A 20,986-nucleotide genomic window follows, 5' to 3' on the forward strand; every position below is an offset into this window, starting at 1 on the left:
TGGAAGTCAAACTATACCTTAGCAATGAGAACAGAAATTATGTTGTTTTGGAAAGGGCTGCCCAGAAAGCTAGAAGTAAGGCTGTCAAATATGACAGCTGTGTTCCAAGATAGTGACATAGCTCACCTTAAACACAGTATAAGCAGAAGAAAAAACATAAAAATAAAACAGGTTTTGTACAGGAACAAATGTGAAAAAGAAAGCAGGAAAAGACGGACAAAGAAGAAACTTCTAGGGAGAAAAAAATCCTGTTGTATTGAAAGATGCTCCAAGTACAGTGCTACCTGCATTGATTGTTGCACATGACATCATTATTGAAAAATTTTTCAGCATATGTAGACCATAAAAATTACAATAGTGCCTGTACAAGACAGTGCTCCATCTCTGGAACAGTAATGTGAAACAGTTGTAAACCTCAATCAAACACCAGCATGTATGATATGTAGAGGGTGTGATATCAGTGAAGGCATTGCACTGTTGGTAGAGGGAAAGTGTGGAAATAGCATCTGGCACTGCAAATGTTAAAATCTTCACAATGGATCATCCTTATTCCACCATGCCTGGAAAAAACACAGGGAAAGCACAAAGGGAAACGTTACAAGATTAAAATGCAGTTAGTACTGACAAAACCGAAGTTGCTGCTAATCATGAAAACCAGTGAAGTCATCAGCCTAGTGATGTGCAGGATGGGACAGACAAGTGATTCGCATAAGAGGCACAAGCAACTCCAGAAATCTACTCTGAGCAGACACTTATTGTGGTATCCCTACAGCAAAACTGCTGAAACATTATCAAAACGTTTTTGAAGGTCTGAGACTTCTTCCAGGCACTCTTCACCTGGAAAAAGATTAAAGAATTTGACAGCTATAGTTCTTGCCCCACACAGTAATTGCTGTATGAGGAGGAAAAAATGTGAGCTATAGAGAAACTGGGGGGGAGGAGGTGTGGGGAGAAGGTAACGGTTGCTGGTTGCAGATGCTACACGGGCAATTGGCATGTGGTCATCTCAGAAAAGCCAGCTGAATTGTGATTTGTAAAGCTGAATGCTCGCTGCAAAGTGTGTGCAATTGAGGAAACCACTACCTGAGTGGGGAAAATGAAAAGCAGCCATCTTTGGCATTGAGGATTGAGGGTACTGGCAAGTGGCTGCAACCTACCTTGTCACATTCTGAGCATCAGCAAGTAAACACAGACAACTGAGGATGATCATTTAAGATAAAAGCTGAAATTAAGATTATCAGTGTTGCCAATAAGATGTATTAACGTACAGGGTCTGTTACTGATGACACTTCTGTGGACTGATAGAGGGTCAGAAGAGTGTGGAAGCTGTGTCAAATCAAAACATTAAACTCATCAACCTGTTGGGAGCAGTCAGGGAAGTAACTCCATCACACAATGGAAGAAAGATAAAACAGTGGTTTTCTGTAAAACTGTACTTAGGATGCAGTTTCTGGGTTGCAATGTCTTGACCCCATAGTGCAAGCTCTACAGCAGATGCCCACAGTGAGTTGGTAGTTATCTCCCTGATCAATTTAAGTTCTTACCAGTTCTCAAATCCTGCCTGAGAGTGTTTATTCCCAGCCTCTCAGCATCCATGTAGAGATCTGGACATGAGCACACAGCACGAGATATTTTCCCGATATGCTGCCACCCATGGACAGTGTCGCAGCCATCACCTGTGTAAATGTGCTGATGACCCAACTGTTCCCTCTGGAAGTTATATCAAAGGTGATGAGATAGGGTTTGAGATGTGCTTTAAAAAGGGCAGTTAGTGGCTTTTACATTGCATCATCGTGACTAACAGAGCCAAGAGTCCATTGTATTGAAAAGGGATTTTGGTAATGGGTATGTTTTGTGAGAGAAATGTGAATTTTGGATACAGGGATGAGGAACCATTTGCATCCCGGGATGGTTTTAATCTTCATGTTTCTGTTTTGACAGCTGTTTTTGCCTGCTATAGTACTATGTTGGTCTATGTTGAGACAGCCTATTGTGGTGTAGACATGATGACTGTTGGAAACGTAAGCACCTGAGGAAATTTTGAAATTAGGGCCTGAGAACTTAAACAACGGAAATGCCTCCTCGGAACTGGGCAACTCTGTACTTTCTATAAAGGGCTGCTGAAAAGTCTTTACTGGGAAGTACCTGTTTCCTGCCTCAGCCTGGCACTTCCCTTGCAAGTGGGAACGAGCTTGAGAAACAGCCCCCTGTGCCTGTCTCAAACCTTGGTTGCAGTGGTCAGGATGGTCTTGCAGGTGCCACCAGCAGAACTGCTCCGGAGACCTGTGTAGCCCTATCTCGCTGAGTCTAGCTGCAGGTATGGTTATCTGCCAAGCTGTAGAAAAGAAGCAAAGGCATTTGAGCAAGAAAAAAAATAACCAACAACCACAAAAAAAAAAATCAGTCACTAAAACTGAGAGTAGCCCCGTGAGACTTTTAGTGCAGCATTTCAAATGAAGTGTATAGTACTGTAGAAGAGACTGGCGAGTATATGATTAACAGATTTATGTAAAAAGGGTTTGCAGCAAGAAATTGTGCAACTGAGTAAGATAATGAGATCCTCAACCTGATAGAGAGAATAAGCGGGGCCAGATATGGGCCAGTGTGTGGGCAGTGACTGGAAGAAACTGTGGAACAAGCTGCTCAACACAAGAGGTGAAAGAAGGGACGAACACAGGGGAGGAGTTGCACGTATCTCCCAGAGTTATCAAAATGAGCAAAAAGTCCAAGATAACATCATCTAAAAGCAGCTGGATCAGTTTGTTGAGAGCAGAAAATATTTAAGAAAGATATAGTGAAGCAATGGATTAAAATGCTAGTGATATCATATTCTTGTCATAATAACCCCAGTTAGCCAATACCTGATGAGCAGTTGTAAAACATGATGCAACGAAGCCAAGGGAAAAAAGATAAGGAAATACATGGCATTTCTGAACGGCCTTGGAGACCTTTTCACCTGAAGCCATACAAATTGCCTCATTGCTGTAAATTACTGTTTGGATTTGGAGAAATCAGTGGAATTGTTAGATGTTACTGTGAATGTTGTGGACAGAGCAATGATACCTCAAGGTAACAGGATATCCTAGACTCTGCAGTTTCTGCTGCTTGGACTCCACTGTGCTTGAGTTGAGGTTGGACAATCTACTTGGGAAGATGCAATAAGTTGTAATGCATTATTATCATTCCACAGCTGTTCCGCTGATGGAACTAAATTGGCATTTTAGATTGTTAAGGTTGTCTTAGACAAAGCTGCCGCAAGGAAAGAAAATAGATGGAAAGCTATTCTTGCTTGAAGAAAGCACTCAGATCATGTCTTGGTGCCCTGTGGAGTCTGTTTATAGGCTTACCTTTCCAGTCTTTGTATAGAATCACAGAATGGTTTGGGTCCAACCCCCACCCCCTGAAATGAGCAGGGGGGCATCTTCAACTAGATCAGGTTGCTCAGAGCCATGTGGTGGTTCCCTACGAAAATCCTTATTTAGACTTTGACTCCTGAAAGATTAGCTTGTAAGGTCTGAGATAGTTTGGGGGTTTTTTTGGGTTTTTTCATCCCTCGAGATTCAATATGTACTGGCTTCCAGTGTAGGGCAGAAAACTCTTTATATAGTTTTGCTAATTTTCCTTACCAGATGACATGAAAGGAACTTGAAGTTTGTTGTGGACCTGCTGGTGAAAGGACAGGCCTTTGAGAGCAGCTTTACAAGAGTTCTGGGATCCACAGATGCATGCATATAGTGAGCAACCAAAACCCATGGAAGCCTTTTTTCCTCCATCCTTCCAACTGGGGCGTATAGGATTTGTGTTTATACACATTAGTGGTCCTTTTGAGTTCCAGAGAGGACCTGAGTATACAGCCATTGCTGTGAACAAGTACTTCAAGGATCGAGATTTTGTTTCATACTACTTTGTTTCCCTAGAGAAGGGGAGTTTTCAGCCACTCGCTCATTAGAGCACGCCCTGCTCATGCAATGGCCAGAACTTGCACGTCTCTTTCCAGGCTGAAATATGCAGCCCAGGAGGCTGAGTGGGCCCCAGTGATTTGTCACTTTCCTCATGAAGCTATTTTGGCCTTTTCTGCCCCACCCCGTTGTGAATAGAGCGCTGCTTATCTGGTGTTTGCAATTTATTAAAGACCATGTGCTGAAGAGTTGCTGCAAAATTACGTGAGTGTGGAAGGAAGGCACGCTCGCCACAGTGACAAGTGATGAGGCGCAGATGAGCTACAGTAGTAGCTTGGTTTTTGGGCAGAGAGGCAGCAAGTCCTTACAGCTTTCCCACACTCCTTCCCTTTGTGGCACTGAATAAGTTACTTCCATGCCTCAGTTTCTCTGTTACTCCCCTGCCTCAGTTTCTCTATCTGTAAAAATGCAAGAACAACGTGATGATGATTATTTGCTTTCCCCAAAGGGGTTTGAGTAGATTAATTAGTTAATATCTTTACAATCCTTTGAAGGTGAAAAGCACAGTGTAGATACAGGCCTATTAGATGTCTAGGATCAAGCATTCATATTAATGAAGGTATTGTTCTGGAAGTTCAGCACAGCATGCAATATAAAAAAGTGCACATATAGTGGTGCAGTTAGGTAATAGTCATGACTTTGTTCTCAGATCCTAAAATTTGCAATGAGAATGCAAGGATGGGAAAGAGAATAAGGGATTACTGCAGAACAGGCCAGAATGCATGTTGCGGACTAATATAACAAGTCATTTTGCCACTATAAAACCATCTTCAGACAGCTGCAAGGATTTTCATGTACTGGAGCTGGAACAGGAGAAAAGGAACAGATCTTGGTAGATTTGCTGCTATAATAATAATAATAATCCGTTTTCCCTTCCAGGCAAAGCCACAGGGCTAGACCTTGCTTGTTGTGGTGTTTAGTCACCTTTGCACTTTATCTTACCTGCAAATCTCAGACTGGGAATCAAATTGCAGCCCTCCTCAGCAGGTTAAGTTACTGTGATCCACCTTCTATTGTTAAGGAGTCGTTGCTAAACCAAATGCAGGAGGAAAATTACCTGTAAATTACCTGTCCTGGGGTGAAAATCAGAGAGGCAATGCTGTTCTCCTTTCTTGAGGAACCTGAAGGTGATGAGGCAGAAGAATCTGATTTTTTTTAATTTTTTTTTTAGCTTTGGGAAAACTAAACCTGCTTTCTCCCCAGCCCCCGTCACAGCAATATTTCTTTGCGCATCTATGGTCTGAAACGATTGCAACCCCTGTGCTTTCCCTTGAGTTAATATTTAATTCCTTCTTAAACATTAACCTTGGCTAGAGCTGCTTTTGTAAAAGAGGACTGCTGTGCTAATAACACTACTCATTTCCTTTGAAAAGCATGGGAACAATGTGGAGCACTGTACATGTCTGAAAAGTAAACTGTCTTTTAATGACACATGTTACTGTTTCGCAACACAAATATTTTTTTTGCTGTTTCTTCTGATGTTTGCAAACTGTTCCTGCCCAAACTGCAATCCATGAATATTCTGTGGTGAACCCACCTCTTGTGCCTACACCTTTGTTGTGAAGCAAAGCAGTAAGGCAGAGATCAATGTCCTTTTACTCTCACCAGTTCATGTGGTATTAAGTCAAGTGCAAGTCAAATATAAATATATATGTAGCTATAACTACCAGGTGAATGACACTTGGCACAAACATTTCCCAACCACAGACATCAGTAAGAGAATTTTTATTTATTTATTTATTTAAAGTTATTCAGGCACCAAAGACTGAATGGCCAAACACGTAATAGCCATTTCTGCAGAGGTGTGTGCATGGGTATGGCACCTGTGAGATGGAAGCTCAGCTGGATTTATCTCCCATGTGGGAAACGGGCATTCAGGGCCTGGGACTGTGGGCAGCAGAGGCTAGAAGAAGCAAAAGAGAAGCTGTTTCCAGGTGCTCATTGCAGGCACAGCTCTGCAGGTAGAAGCAGGCTGCTAGAGGGGGTTTGGGCTGGATGGTTCCAAGCTCCTCCGTCACTGGCATGCTGAGGCTACACCAGGGCATTCCTATGGGAAGCTATTAAATCCATGTATTCCAACTTATTTCTTCTCTAGGGGATGATGGAGAACTTGCTGCAGTTCCAGAGACCTCTTAAGTGTCCATGAATGTTCCTCCCTATGCCACCAGCGTAGGGAGTGGGGTCACTGCCTGGAGTTCTCAGAAGCTGAGAGAGGAGATGACCTCCTCTCCTGCCAGAGGCATTGAGAGGATGAAGGTGAGGTAGGAAGGAGTATTCTGGGTGGTTGGCAGCAAGAATAAGAAAAGTTCTTTATGGACATCTGTGGCTGGTGTAGCTCTGCTCTTCTTGCTGATGCTGCTCTGAGTACAGTTAGCGCAGGCTTTCAGCCCTCTGCTGATGCAATTAAATTCTCCTAGATACCTTTTCTGCAGGGCAGGAATCGTCCTAATTATTTTGTGGTTCTGGCAAAATCAATTTTTGTTGCTATTCCCCCCACATTTGCATAGGAAGCCATGCTGACCAGTCAGCAGCTCTGCAGAAAGCATCCCAGAAATGTTGCCCCTCCTGTTCTCCCGGCCTGGGTGACTGCCCAGTTTATCTCCTTGGATGTGCTGGCCCCACTGAACTTCCCTGTGATCCATTCAACCTTCAGTGGTCCTAGGAACAGTAGAAATCTTGGCGCAAAATACTTGTTCAGGAGTTTGGTATGTATTCTTTTATGGGATAAGAGGGAACAGAAAGCTGGGCCATGATATATTTCAGGAAAGGAGAAAAAAGGTTGAACTTTCCTTCTCATAAAAAGCCCTGAAGGTCAGGCATTGCTGTGCTCTCTCTCCTCCTCCTCCTCCCCTGTGAAAACTACACCAGTCCAACAAGCTCCTTTACTCCTCACCCTTTACTTCCTGGAAAACAAAGGCCCACAGAACTGGAAAGGACCTCTTGTGTTAATGAGTCTAGGCACTCCTGTCTCAGCAAGCATGTGGCTTTCCTGTGATCCCTTCTTTAAGTTCATCAGGTTTCTTCTAAAAGCCAAGTATATTTTTTATTTTGAGATAGAGCCCTACAGGGAAGCCACTGGACAAGCCTAGTGACTAGTACCTTTCTTACAGTCTGTAGCTTAAAAAACTCCCAAAACACCCTACCTGAACAAAAAACCACAACCCCACAAAACCAAAATCATCCAGCTGACATTGAAGAGAAGGTTGAATGTAATGGAGAGTGACTTACTTTCCAGAATTTTGTAAATATTAGCAACACATTCTACAGCAGTGGTTCACAGCTTCAACGGCAAGTGTCAGCGATGCCTTGCAGTTTCTTCTGCCTGGCAGAAATAACCCTGCTATCTTTCAGCTTCCAGGAGCTGTTTCCCTGCACACCCAGCCAAACTCAATGCCTGGGCACCCCTTGCTCCCTGTGCCTACTGCACAGCCGGGCTGACTCCATGCCTGACCCAATTAGTGTGTTGCTGCCTCTGTTATCGCTGCCTCCACCAGCTCTCTGCCTGGACAGGCTTACCCTTGACTCACACCCACCGGTGGCAGAGTTACAATAGGTAGGAAGGTGCAGAGATGCTTTTGATGAGGAGTTTAGCATAAGAAAGATTCACAAAAGGAGTAGTATTTGCAGGAGACCGAGGTAGGTAGAAGGTGGGTGGCTGCTTTACCTATCAGACAAGGCCTCTGAAGGATGTGAAGAGGTGAAATGAGACAAAACCAGGAAAGAAATAGGAAACCAATGTGGAAATAATGGGCGATGGACCCAAAACTAAACCCTGGGGAAGAGAGGGCAGGCTGCTGTTTATCAGGAAAGGACAAGAGGCACCACAAGCAGAAGGGTGGCATGGTCACATCAGCAGGCAAGGAGGACTGTGACAGTTAAACCGATGTGTTCTTGCTTTGACAGATACATTGCTGTCGTACAGTGAGCTGTGTTTGCGTTAGGTGGCAGGTATGAGATGACTGTGCATTGTGCAATGCCAAAGTATAAACTTCTCTTCTTTCTTTGTATAAAAGCTCCAAGGATATCCCAAACATAAGACCCTGCATTTCAGATTTCTCTGTTTAGTCTGTGCGCTATAATTTAATCTAATATGACAAAATATTTGTAAGCACACATTTGTTTTGTCATGTGTGTGTTTTACTTCTGATCCAAAGCAGAATTAGCATTTCACTTGTGATGCTCCTTCTTTAAAAGAAAGAAAGAAAGAAAAAAGGTCTCCCCACACTGGCCTGATCTTTTGCTAATCTACTGCGATCAAGTTTTATGACCCAGGGTCAGGCTAATCCCCAATGGTCATGTAGTTACTATAGTTTCACTGATAGAACAAGGTTCGTGCTGCAGCGTCTGTTTCTGGCCGGGGTAATTCTGGACGCCTGCGCGGGCTCCGCTCCGACCTCTCGGCCTCCCTTGTAAATAGATTCGGTGACTCTTTGAACCAAGCAACGCCCCTATTCTGCTCATTCAGCTCTCTTTGCTTGCAGGCTTCTTAGGGGAGTTGGCTAGTGTGGTTCTGGACTTACTGTGACTGTGGAGTTTGAAGTTGAATGTTTTAAAAAAAAAAAAAAGAATGAAAATGTTTGCTCAGATCTTGCCTCTGCCTTCATAAAAATGTTGGGGTGCTATTGACTTGCAGGTAAGTAATCTTCCTAGGACAAAGGTCACAGTAAAACTTCAAAGCTATGTAACTACCAAACTTTAGGGATTTAGGGGATGGGCTGTGGGTACGGATATCAATAGTACAGTCTTGAAAGCTCAGCTGTTTTTTTGTCTTCCCAGTTAACCCCCCACACACACCTCAGCTGCACCATGTGTCAGATAGGAATAATGATAATTTTTACTTTATAAATTACTGGTGATTCTTAGAAGACAGGTTAATACCATATTAATTGGTTTGGGGCAAGACAAGATAAAGCCTCAGAGATTCGTATCTGCTGGGCTTATCTTCTAACTAAGAGATATGCCATGAGCCTGTTTGTTTTATGCCTGTGAAAAGGAAAACTCCATCAAAAAGTGTGATGTTGCTTACATAAATGCTGCTGTGATAAGACTGTCATTTACTAGAAAACCATTGAGCTACAGTTCAGTTTGTTGGGTCAATTTAATAATTCATTGCTATAAATCTATGTTTAAATTAAAATCCCCTGATTCGCATTGCACAGAGAAACCAAGTATTCTCAATTGGTGTGCAATTTCCTTGTGTGCCTTTTGTCTGCAGGAGGAAGAGCTGAAGGGTTTGATGTGGAACAAGGCTGGAGTGCCATGAGGCACGAGTACTTAACACAAAGGCCCAGCTAAGTGCTGGGCAGGATTTTGGCACATGTGTATTCCCACCCTCTGCTTCTGCCCTGGGACCTGTGTAAGGGGAAAAGCAGGGCAATGTCTCCTCCTGTTTTGTTTGCCCTGCAACTGGAGGACATAGTTGCTAGAAATGTCAGCTCATGTCAAGATGCTTTCAGCAGCTCTAAATTTGCTAATGGCATTAGTTAGTTTACTTCAAATGCTTTTCCCCTTTCAGAGTCTCTGCCCCCTGTCAATGGGAAGGGACCAACCTCCTTTTGAATGTGAAACATGGAAATCTTTCTGCTTGCTTGCCAAACAAGCTCTACGTTGGATGTAGCAAATGCAGTTTGGTGTCTGCAGCAGACTGTCTTCTCTCTGTGTATCTTATCCTGTAAACCCTTCTCAACCTGGAGGCAAAAGCTGAAATGTCACAAAGTAGGCAGCTGCTTCTTCCTAAAACACCTGCGAGTCGTTTCCCGGTGGGTATGAAGATGAAGATAACCTGGAAGGCTTGCAGGGACAGGCTCCATTCATCACCTCGAAGCTCCTTGCTAATCTGTTTTAATCCTCCCAGATGCTTCTTTCATTGGTTTTACAAAACATTTCAAACTTCTTGTCAGCCAGGAGGACCATGGTGACCACTGAATATAGGAAGAAGCTGAGGTCCAGGAACATCTGACCTGAATCTGAAACTGGCATGCATTTCAAGTGATTGTAAGCTTTGACTTCAGTGAATAATGACAGCTATTCTTATTTCCATTATTGTGAAAGCATCTACTGATGCTGCAGGTTGGACACCTGACAGTCCACAAACTGATATTGTTGTCTGTTGTCATCTCAGCAAGGCAGAGTTACCTTTCAGTAATGATTACATAACACTGACCAGAGATACAGAGATAAGTACTGAATTATTTTTAATATTTTGGAAAAAGCTCTGTAATTGACCTGGATGCAGCAGGAGGAGAGAGGTGCACCGTTCATCTAAAAGAAAGGCTCTTATGCAAAGAGATTCTCTCCCCCCTTCCCTTTTTTTAATTTTCCTTTTCAAATATAGCATCTTCTGTATTCCAGGTAAACAAAAGTGATGTACTGGTTGGATTGAGAAGAAACTTTTGCAAGTTGTAGTGTTATTGAGTTCATGTGTAGCTTTAGAGGCAAAAGCCTATTTGCTGAGGATTAATAGAATAATCCCTGCTCTTTTGTTTTAGTGCTTTGTCACTGAGCAGCCCGCTGGAGAAAGTGAAAAGAGTTGGGGTAAGAGAATGAAAAAGGCTGGATTGCTTAACCATGAAGCAGAACCAGGTTGCTATAGGATGCTGCTGCCTATTATATCTCCAGGCTGCAGAATCAGGCTAAGGGTGAGGTAAGCTACAGTGCGCTTCACTTTACAGGGCTTCTGGTTTATAGCTGTGTTCTTCCCACAAAGTTCTCTAACATTGCTCATATTTCCCATACTTCTTTTCCCTGTGTCTTTGTTATTGTCCAGCCCCTAGTGTAATTAAATAGCGAAGACAAAAAAATCCAACCCCACAATTATTTTTTCTAATTTTTTCTTTCATTTGAGGCTGAGGGGGGGGGGGGGTGGTGGTGGTGTGCACTCTTGCTCGTGTTTTTCAATTGTTTGTCACAACCACAAAGGTTGGAGGTGTATTTGTTTAGAAATATCCATCCTCCCAACCCCACCCCCCAAATGAAAGTTGAGTAGCTCAACCTCATCATCTGGATGGAAAGTTTTAAGAAACTCCTAGAACACATGAGAATTACTAAAACTAGGTTACCAAAGTGAGATTTGTACTCAGGTTCATGACAAAACACACGTTCTTCAGTGTGATGGCCCAGACAAGCAGTAACTCCAACGGCTTGTAAAGCCTGCAAGACGTTTTAAAAATGTTCTGATGTGAAGTCAGGTAGAAGCAGGAATATTTTTAAAGGATTTTCTTTATATATATATTGCAATATTGCTTTCTGAATAGGTACTGTGCACAAAAACTGAACTAAATGCTTTGAGTTTTTGAAATGTTTTCACTCAACTCTGTTTTAAATAGTATTTAGTTCCTCTCATAATCTCATACCCCTTGCTAATGTGCTCAGGAGGATGTGTATCAACAGAGAAAGTGCATTATAAGCCTTTTAATTGTTTATTTGTAAAGAGGTCTAATTTTTTCCTGATGTCTATTTCTTAAGTAAGAATTACTGTGCTAAACAGAGTGTGAATAAAAGTAAATACTCTCAAGAACAAGTACAATAACAAAATTTGGTCATCATTCCTTTTTAACCTTTGTGCTTTAGTCATAAACTCAAAGATACATTTAAATTTTATTTTTTCTTAACAGTTTGTGTGTTTGGGGAATATGTGTAGTTAAATCACTTATTCAGATGAGTAACTTAAATGACAGTGGATTTGAGCTATGCATTCCTTAAAGTGACTCTTTTATGTTTTAAAATCTCAACGTCATTTCCTTTGACACTTAGTTGCCTTTGAAATGTGTTGTGATGTGGCCTCCAATAATGTATAAAATAAGCTGTGATTTTTAGCTCCTGACATATATGAGCATTCCATGGCATACCTACATGCACTCATTTGCCACAGAAAGGCTTGTGTTAGATTGATATCATCAATGCTTCCTGCTATAGTAAATTGCAAAGACTTACTATATATTTAGATCTGTCTATTTAATTGCACTATTATTTAAGAGGGGAACATACCAGGATTACACTATAGCTAAGCTGTGCCTGTCTGTGCAGAAAAAAAGGTCATGTTAGGTGCTTTTTTTTCTTTTTTCCTTTTTTATTTTTTTAAGATTGAAAATTTATCAACAAAACGTTTAAGTATTGCTGCCCACTGCTGAAAGATCTGATTTTTCTACCACCCGAGTGGTTCCTTGGTTGAAAGGCTTAGCAGATAAATTGACTAAAACCAGATTTGAAACCCCAGAAATGATTGCTGTAGCTAATGTAGCCTTTTTCTGTACATGGAAACTTGGGCCACTTTTGTAGCTCCACTAACAAAGACCTTCAGGTAGCTTGTGATTTCCTAGATCAGCACAACTTACGTCAGAGTGGTTTGTCCAGTTCTCAAAACTATGATCCTACTGTAATTGGCAACGATGACTTTTCCCTAGAAAACACTCTTATTTTTTCAATGGTGAGGCCTGCTGAAAGGAAGAGAGAGAGACGTATTTAAAGTGCCTCATGCATTCCTTCAGACTAAACACAGGCTTGCAGAGATCAGTGAATCTGACGATACTCATAAATTTTCCCTTTTCCCTTCCCTTTCCCTCCTAAATTAGAGAGGGTCTTGGGGAAGCTCAATGGGAAGCATAGGTCACAGAAATAAGCAATTGAACAATGTCTTAATATAAGTAAATTTCTGACACTGTGTGTCTCTTTTAAAAAATTGAATCACACATCAAGATATAACTCAAAATTAATTATAACAAATAGAAGAACCTTGTGGTAAAAAGTAATCACAATTTACAAAGCACTTACTGTGTGGGAGGGTGAAAGAAGGGGGTAATGTTTCACTGGAGAGGAGGCTTGCAATTTATTTTGCAAGAATTATTATGGAAGAGTCCTAATAAGTAATGAAGCATAATGAAGTTTGTTAAATGACAATTATTAATAAAATACAAATAATCACTTGTTACTGCTTTTTGTCTATATTACCTGGCAAAGTTTTCTATAAGCATAGAAACTGATCTACAAGATACAGGGATCTTCTGCAAATTAGTTATTCAAAGCCACCACTTGTGACTCCAAACAACTCATGGACCACTTCTAGAGTGCCATGCAGTAAACCAATCGTTGGCCTCTGGGCAAGCCATGCAGTGGCATTATCACTTAATTTTTTTCTCCTACAGCCTGCTATGGAAATCTTCCTTCATGATGAGAGTCGTGATCTGCTGTTCAGATCTGTGCCCTGAAAATTCACTTCTGCTCTCGGGGAGCAGCACAGAAAACACTCAACCGCAGTCACTGCATCAGGTCAAGACCTCGTCACGTAATGGTAAGGTTTTCTGCAAAAGAACAGCAGATATTCACAGGACAGCAGCTTGTGCTTTCTGCCAGCAGCATCTCACTAACATGCAGGTAGCGTGGCAGTGCGTGCCAGAAAGGATGCTTGGGACTTGGGGCGAATTGGAGAATGGATAAAGGCTCTTGACCATCTCATCCTTTGCTTGGCTGCCTCCACAGCTTCAAAGTGATGTTGTTCAGTGATTGCAGTCAGATGAGGACGGCCCTGTGAGGGGGCTTAATATGCTACACATGGCTGCATCAGCCTGCATATTTGGCAGCCAGCTATACAGGGAGGAGGTCTGGAGTGAGACGCAACCGGGGTAATAAATTTGGAAGACAGGCTGCCAGTGGGCCTTTACTTTAAGCTTGTAGGGTAAAACTGTACTGTGCTGACCTCAGGACATCCCCCATTAATTGCGGGAATCTTTTATGTGTGGAAAATTGTATACCCAAGCAGAGAAGGACAAAAAATTGAGAGTGGTTGGGGGTGTCTTCCAGTAAATTGTCCATCTCCAGATTATCAGGGTGTTCTTTCCATTTAATTCCAAACTTCCCTGCTCTATGCAGCCTCCTGCTGATTTCATCTAATGACATCAGTCATGGTAGGTTTTCTTGTAAACAATTGTGCTTTTCTTTTCATCCAACTGTTTCATGTTGAAGTATGCAAAAGTTAAAGGAACATATGAAGGAATTATGCAAGATGTGAGGACAGAGGGGAACTTCCTTCTGAAACACTGTGCTTCGTGAGAATCTCCGAGGCACAGCAGGTATGTTGCAAGCAGGGTTAGCCCATAAGGGTGTTTTTTTTCTGACGGTTCTTCTGTAGTTAGACTGACAGCATGTGAAAAAGCTCAGGCCTTGGTACCCTTTTGGTTTACAGCTGGTCCTAAATACATGTTTCTGTCTGTTGTTCTGTCGTGACTCTTGCAGAAATACAGTCAACATGTGGATACGCTTGCGATGTGTGCAGTACTGGGCATTGCTGTATGAGTTGGGCTCCACATCTGCAGTCTGTCCTGCAGCATAATTCAAGCCTGTGATGCTTTCTGCCGAGCCCCTTGGCTCATTCCTCTTGTTTGTGTTTTGCTGTAAAACTATCTAAGGAACCTCTCTGAGATGAGGCTCACCACTGTGGGTTTTGCTCTCCTCCACTCCCACTGCTGGGTGCTCCAGAATTTCTGATCAAATTCCAAGTTTGCTGCAGCATAGAGAGTCTATCAAGGGAAAGCATGCTGTATGCAAAGCATGTTGAAGTGCCCTCTTATGAAATGAGGTTTGACTTTCTCTGATATCAAAAAGAACATTAAACCAGAATTTAATATATCCTGGGAAATCATATTTCACAATCTAATGCCTGGAGCCCTTTTCTTTTTAATATGAGGATCAGAATTCTGATCTCTCTCATGGTTTGCCTAAGCATTTTATGTTAAATGACAGTAAGTTAATAAGTACAAAATAGTGGGTGGTTAACTACCATTTAGCAAGCTAACACTTTGTCTAAATGGGAAAGCTCTTGCTGTAAGATAAGGACTGAATTTAAAGCAGTAAAACTAAATCAGTGTAGCCTCATCTTGTAGACACTCCTGTTTTGGTATTAAACTCGATGGGGTTGTTTCAGCTTAGTGTTTATGAAGGCTTTTAAACTAAATAGTGAGTCTTATCCTGCCTTATCCTGGAACAAAGGTCTATCCACGTGAGGGAGTCCTGTTAATGCATCCCTAGATGCTCAGCCATCTTGGTAGGATTGTCTAAAGCCTTTGAGGCAAGGAGAGCTACTGGAACTGTTGCCAGGCGATTTAGTGAAAAGAAACAAGCCGCCATGTGCTAAGTGTGCAGTGACTCTTCCGATAACATGTGATAGCATGGAACAATGGAGTGGGCAAGCTCGATAAGAATTTCCAGTAGGTTTGCGCTGAGGGAAAGGAGCTATGATAGCCCCGCAGAAAGTGGTTTGTCACAGCCTGATGAAATGGTAACTTTTGTGAAACGAAAGGAGGGGAGTGGAAGCCTTCCACCCGAGCTGGTAATGGGCTGCTGGAGCCAGGGTGGAATTATCATGCTGGGACACTGCTACGAAAGCCGCTGTGAACGCCGCCTGCTCCTCCTGCAACAGTAGTGGTAACGATGGTACTAAGATAACGTCAGACAAGGGTGATGTTAATATAAATGCTAATATGGCTGCCTCTAAGGACCTTTTTGAAACACCAGTAAAAGCACTCTTGTAAAAGTGTTTATACTATAGTTGACTTTGTGAGGAGAGTGTGGTCATACAGCATGACTGTGCATCACCTTCTCCATTGTCAGATGATACTGTATGGAACTGATAATAATTTCACACGCTTTGCTTAGGTATGAACCATGCAATTCTGCTTGTTGTAGCAGTTAGCTACAGTTAAGTCTTTTGAGGGGTTTCTTTAAGGAAAAAAAAAAGGACAATGAAGTTGGGTATGTCTTAGATTCACGCAATTTAGAAATCATACTTATAAATCCCTGAATATGTTGTGTACCAGTCAGCAGGAGAAAGTTTCTTGGCTTTCTAGCTAAGCCTGTTGTCCAGAAGTCTCTGTTAGCTTTGGGGTTTTTTTCCCGCTAAGTGTTTCCACGAGTCATTCTCTGCTGTCTATTGGTTACTGTGCTTTGCTGGTCTTCTCTCCTAAACATGCAGCCTCCAGCTTTGCTTTTTTTCCACTGTACTCACATACTTTTGCATTTAAATCCCATGGAAAACTCCTCAGGCTGTGCCTGGCTTGATTTCTAGTTGTGACTTTTTTCATGGAATATTTTGAGTTTCCTGTTTCATTAGACACTTTAACTGCTTTCTCTGTCTGTGCTGGCATTGCAGTCACTGGCTCCAGTGGCCATACCAGCCATGTGCTAGCATGGTGTAACTGTTGAGGGTGAAAAGAGATGAAAAATTCAGACCAGGGAAACACTTTGAAGGCCTTTCCTAGACTAGGCAGAGAAATGTAATTTCCTTGATTAGAGTTAGGGCAGTCATGGAGGGAAGCTGATCTTCTACAGAAGCTACCATTATAAAATTTACCAAAGTATACCAGTACTGTTCATGGGTATGAAAAATGAATGGGCACATAGGAAACTTCAGACTCTCTGCATTGCTTTGTGGGATGGAATAAAAAGTCCAGACAGCTTCTTGTTTGCTCCTGGGAGATGTCACTAGCTCAGTGGGACTCTGTTCAGAAAGAGAAATCTTGATCTGCTGTTGCATATGTATAGATGAATTATAGAAAGACTGTGATATCAGAGCATTGCAAGGATGAATGCCCATGCCACGGTGCTATGTCTTGCCTTACTCTGCAACTTACATCAGCAGATTTTTTTTTAAAGTTGCATTATAAAAAGCAAACTAAAACATTTTCCATATTTTTTTTCCTTTTAACTGTCTCAAGAAGGTCTAAATTATAAGAAGTTGGCAGGTTCAACTGTGACTCAACTCATTGTTTTCATTCTCTCCTTTTGGCAACCTTCAGTAATTCCAGATGTTATTTCTCTAACCACATGGAAAAATTCTTATTAAAAATAGGGGGGTAGGTGGAGGAGAGAGAGGGAAACTGTTTTCCTGCACTTGGTATATTTTTAAAGCACTGATGATATTGCATAGACACTGCTCATGTGCAGCAGGCGCTAAGGCTAGCTGGAGGCATGCCCAGGAGGAGACAGCACTAAGATAAAAGGCCCTGTGTTTGAGGGGAGAAATGAGAAGAAAGCCAAAAGCAGCTAGTTAGTTCAATAAAATGGTGTTCTGTCATTCTAGGACTCATTTGTTGGGAGTTGTTAAGGGCAGGGCAAATGGGGAATTTACCCTGAACCCACTATAGTGAGGAAGCTTGGAGAACTATAGTATCATGCCAAGGAGAGAGTGAATGTTTTTCTTGTGTTGCAACCATGGGGGAATACATTGCTCTGAACGGAAGGAGGATTCATGTCTCTTTGGGCAGTGTGCTTTTAGAGCCTGTGAATCTCCTTACTGAGCCTGGCTCACCTAGCATTGCTCAGGTTAGGGAGGAAAGCACTTCCTACTTTGATACGAAGTACAGGCTTGTGCATGTTGTAGTGCTGCTTTGCGAGGCAAGTTCAGCCTCTCTTGCATTTTTGAAGTCTCCTTCAGGATGCAGAAATTCCAGAGGGATGACCTAAACTAGACTTGCGCTAGCGGGGTTAAAGGGCAACTTCTTCCTGCAGTTCCCAGACCAAGGTGAAAACAAAAAGTGGTGGAGTGAACCACATAACCATAGTGCCCTGGACAAGATGGAATAATCCTCGGCTGAGTGAAGCTGAGCTCCCAAGTTCACCTCTCACCGGGAGGAGGGAGCCCTCATGGCGTGTTTACAGCCCCCCCCTCTGGAGCCAAACTGCACCTTGTACCATCACCGGTGGCTTGCCCTTTCAACCCAGCAGGATGCTTGAGACCATAAGCATGTAAGTTTAGGACCCTTCAAGTATAATAAAATAATAGAAAGTGCATAGAAGATCCCCCCTCCCTGAGCTATCATGCAGAGTACCAAATCTTATTAATAAAAGCTGATCCGGTGAGCACACATATAGCAGCAGGCGCTGCACAAAGCACACAGGAGGAAAAAGAAATGTGCTTCTGAGAACTAAGTTTTCCCTCTTAAATGCAGCTTTTACATAAAGGAGGTCATTAACACCTCTTTATAAGACCAAGTTTTGGACTTTTTTCTCACTCTTAAGCAAAAAAGAAAACTCTTTCACTATGAAAAGAAAGGCCAGTCTGCTTCTAATGGATTTCCTTGAAATGGTTTACTCTTTTTGCTGATGCAGCTTGCTTTCTTTTTCTCCCCCTCATAGTGCACAAGATGGGGTGGTGCTAGCAAAACAGAGAAGGGTTTCCTATCTGTAGGTGGTTTAGTACTGAAAGACCAGACGGGGCGCGGGGTAGGGGCTGGGGAAGATATCCGTCCTCATTGGTAAAAGTGAGAACTGTTACTGGAAAAAAAATTGTTTTGAGATTAGTTGGTGGTAAGCCATAAGTAGCACTCATTGTACCAGTATGTGCTTGCATTTGAGTTACCAGGTCCCCTTCCTGCCCCCTTGCTTGTTTTATGTAGCTGATGAAGCCCGCTGGTTTTGTCTGGCATAGAGTTAATGTTCTTCATAGCTAGCACAGGGCTGTGGGCTGGATTTGTGCTTACCCAGAGCCAAGACCTTTTCTGCTTCTCACATCACCCCACCAGTGAGTAGGCTGGGGGTGCACAAGGAGTTGGGAGGAGACACAAATGGGACACCTGACTCCAACTGACCACAGGGGTGTTCCATACCATATGATGTCACGCTTGACATATAAAGCTGGGGAAGAAGGAGGAAGCGGGGGGAGGATGTTTGAAATGGTAGTGGTTGCCTTCCTAAGTCACCATTATGCCTGATGGATCCCTGCTTTTCTGGGGATGGCTGAGTACCTGCAGGCCCGTGGGAAGTGAATTCCTTGGTTTGCTTTGCTTGCATGCATGACTTTTGCCTTACCTGTTAAACTGTCTTTAGAAAATTGTGGGTTTTCTCACTTTTACTGTTCTGATTCTGTACCACTTACTAGTGGGGGAGAGGGAGAAAGTAGCTGCATGGGTCTTAGCTGCTGGCTGAGTTTAAACTACAACATGGAGCCTGCTAAAACTTCTGCTGTGAGGTCTTTGGTGCAGGAACTACTGCTTCAAGATTGAACATAGCTTAATTTGTTGGGGGCACTGGCTCAGGACTAAAGACTTTGGGCATTGCAATAGCAAAAATAGAAAATTCAGTGGTGGTTCTTGGTTGCACTGACCTCTGCAGCATCTGGGTCACTTCAGTTTTGGGACTCTGGGGACCTGGAGCTGATGTTGGGTTTCATTCAGGGAGTGGAAGCCAAGACTCCAGCCATGTTCATTGTGAAGTTTTCAAAATGGAAAACAATTGTTGATTCAAGTCCAAGAAATTTTCTGGCTCTGGTAATCTCATGTTCAGCATGATCACAATTAAATACATTCAGTGTTGGTTTTAGGGGCTTAGTGGGATGTATTGTGTTAGAAGCAAGAGAAAACAATGCATTTGTTACTGGGTTTTGTTTTATTTTGGGCACTTACATACTTTGGGGTTCTCGGGTTTTGTGGATAACCCTTCTTGCAAAGCTAGCACTGACTGCTTTACTTTTCAGTAAAAACTAAAAATGAGAGAAGGCCTTAAGTAGTGTTTCTTTCTCCTTCAGGTATTCCAGAAAGAACTTGCCCTACTAAGCTCCATCTGGCAAATTAACAAAAATCTCTGTCCTCAGATGATCAGTGATAAGACGCTGCTGGGAAGTGATGTGATGATGCAATTGCCGAACAGCTAAGAAGTGTTTGTTCTAGCACTGACTCTTGGTGACCTACACTGGACCAGATTCAGACAGGACTGCTGTGGTCAACAGCAGCTGCAAAATTATAACAACATACGTTTTCCAGAGCATATAACAGCCTGCCGGAAGGATTCACCCAAAACGAAAGGAAGTATGCTTGGCAACGCTGCCTCTAGCTTGGATTGTTTCCGTCTGTATTGTAGGGAGAAGACATAAGAACTATGCTTCTTGAAAGGAAGATCTAAAGAAACCAGTGTCTGTGTGGAAAGGATTGATTTGGTTCTGTTTTCAGGGCACTGTTTAAAAGAGGTGTTTGTATGCCTCGGTGACATAAGTTAAAATATACCATTAAACATTCTGGGGCTTTAAATTCCTGTTGCATAAGACAAGGTAGGGAGTAGTACACTGAGGAAGTCAAATGTATCTACCAAAATATTGGACCAAATCAGCCAGGAAAAAGCTGACAATATTGTTGGGATTTTTTTACTGTTGCGGTCTTTAAAAAATCTGTATGGGTGTCTTATGCCAGGAGGTGTCAGACAAAGGTCCAAGCTTTACTGAGTTTCCATCACTTTATAAAATCCCTCTTAGATGGAAGGTTAAGAAAAAAGACTCCAGTTTAGAGTCCCGCTGGCTGGCGTCTGTTAAAGAATAAGCATTTGGCATTGGGATTCATTCTGGTTCTGTATACTTGGTTTGTAGATAGCTGTTTGCTTCAACAGCAATCCAGAAGAACCACTGCTCAGCAATTAATGAGTGATGCTTTTCTGAAGTAGCTGGCTGTGACTCTTCTCCATCTTCTCCAGGTGCTAGCGAAGTCTAATATATCTTTCTTGTGTGCACAGCAGCTGTAGGTAGCAACTCCTTGGCTAGACAAATGGCTTGACTAGAGAACAAGGTTTCATAATTTACAGGATTCATCAGCCTGTTTTGTGTCTTTCTTTCATGGTGGTGTGATAAAGAGAATGCCAGCACCTCGCTCATGGACTAAGGGTAAATAGGGGATTTGCTATTTTTGGGCTGTGATTAGGCTCATTATAAAAATCAATATTGTTTTATTTCAAACCATGAAGTCACCTTGTAACTGCTGTCTAAGACTTTTTTTCTTAAGAAGGAAGAGTTTGATTGTTCCCCCACAGAGAAAGCTGCAATAATTTATAGTTGAAGAGGGGGATCAACAGTGCCAAGTACAAAACAGATATTACATCAGGTAGCATGGACCTGAAGGTCCCTGAGGCTTGTAGCTAATCAGTCCATACAACAGGACAGGACTCTACTTTGATCTTTCATGTAGCTTTCCTCATTTCTTGCATATGTGGAATGCTGATCCTCATCACAAAGTGGAAGGACCATAAGGAAGATGGAGTCATTGAATAAGTACATGCTA

At 42.4% G+C, this 20,986-nt stretch overlaps 1 long non-coding RNA gene across 1 annotated transcript; it reads right to left on the minus strand.

Annotated features, from left to right (window-relative positions):
- Window positions 1–493: 493 nt before the first annotated feature.
- On the minus strand, window positions 494–5,168 carry LOC311190477. The gene is made up of 3 exons (XR_014617215.1): window positions 5,017–5,168; window positions 2,225–2,335; window positions 494–560 (listed from the first exon to the last, which is right to left on the minus strand). It is a non-coding gene; the product is annotated as an uncharacterized lncRNA (long non-coding RNA).
- Window positions 5,169–20,986: the final 15,818 nt, after the last annotated feature.

Source organism: Gallinula chloropus (genome assembly GCF_964237585.1).
Source record: "Gallinula chloropus genome assembly, chromosome: 3".
Classification (NCBI taxonomy): domain Eukaryota; kingdom Metazoa; phylum Chordata; class Aves; order Gruiformes; family Rallidae; genus Gallinula; species Gallinula chloropus.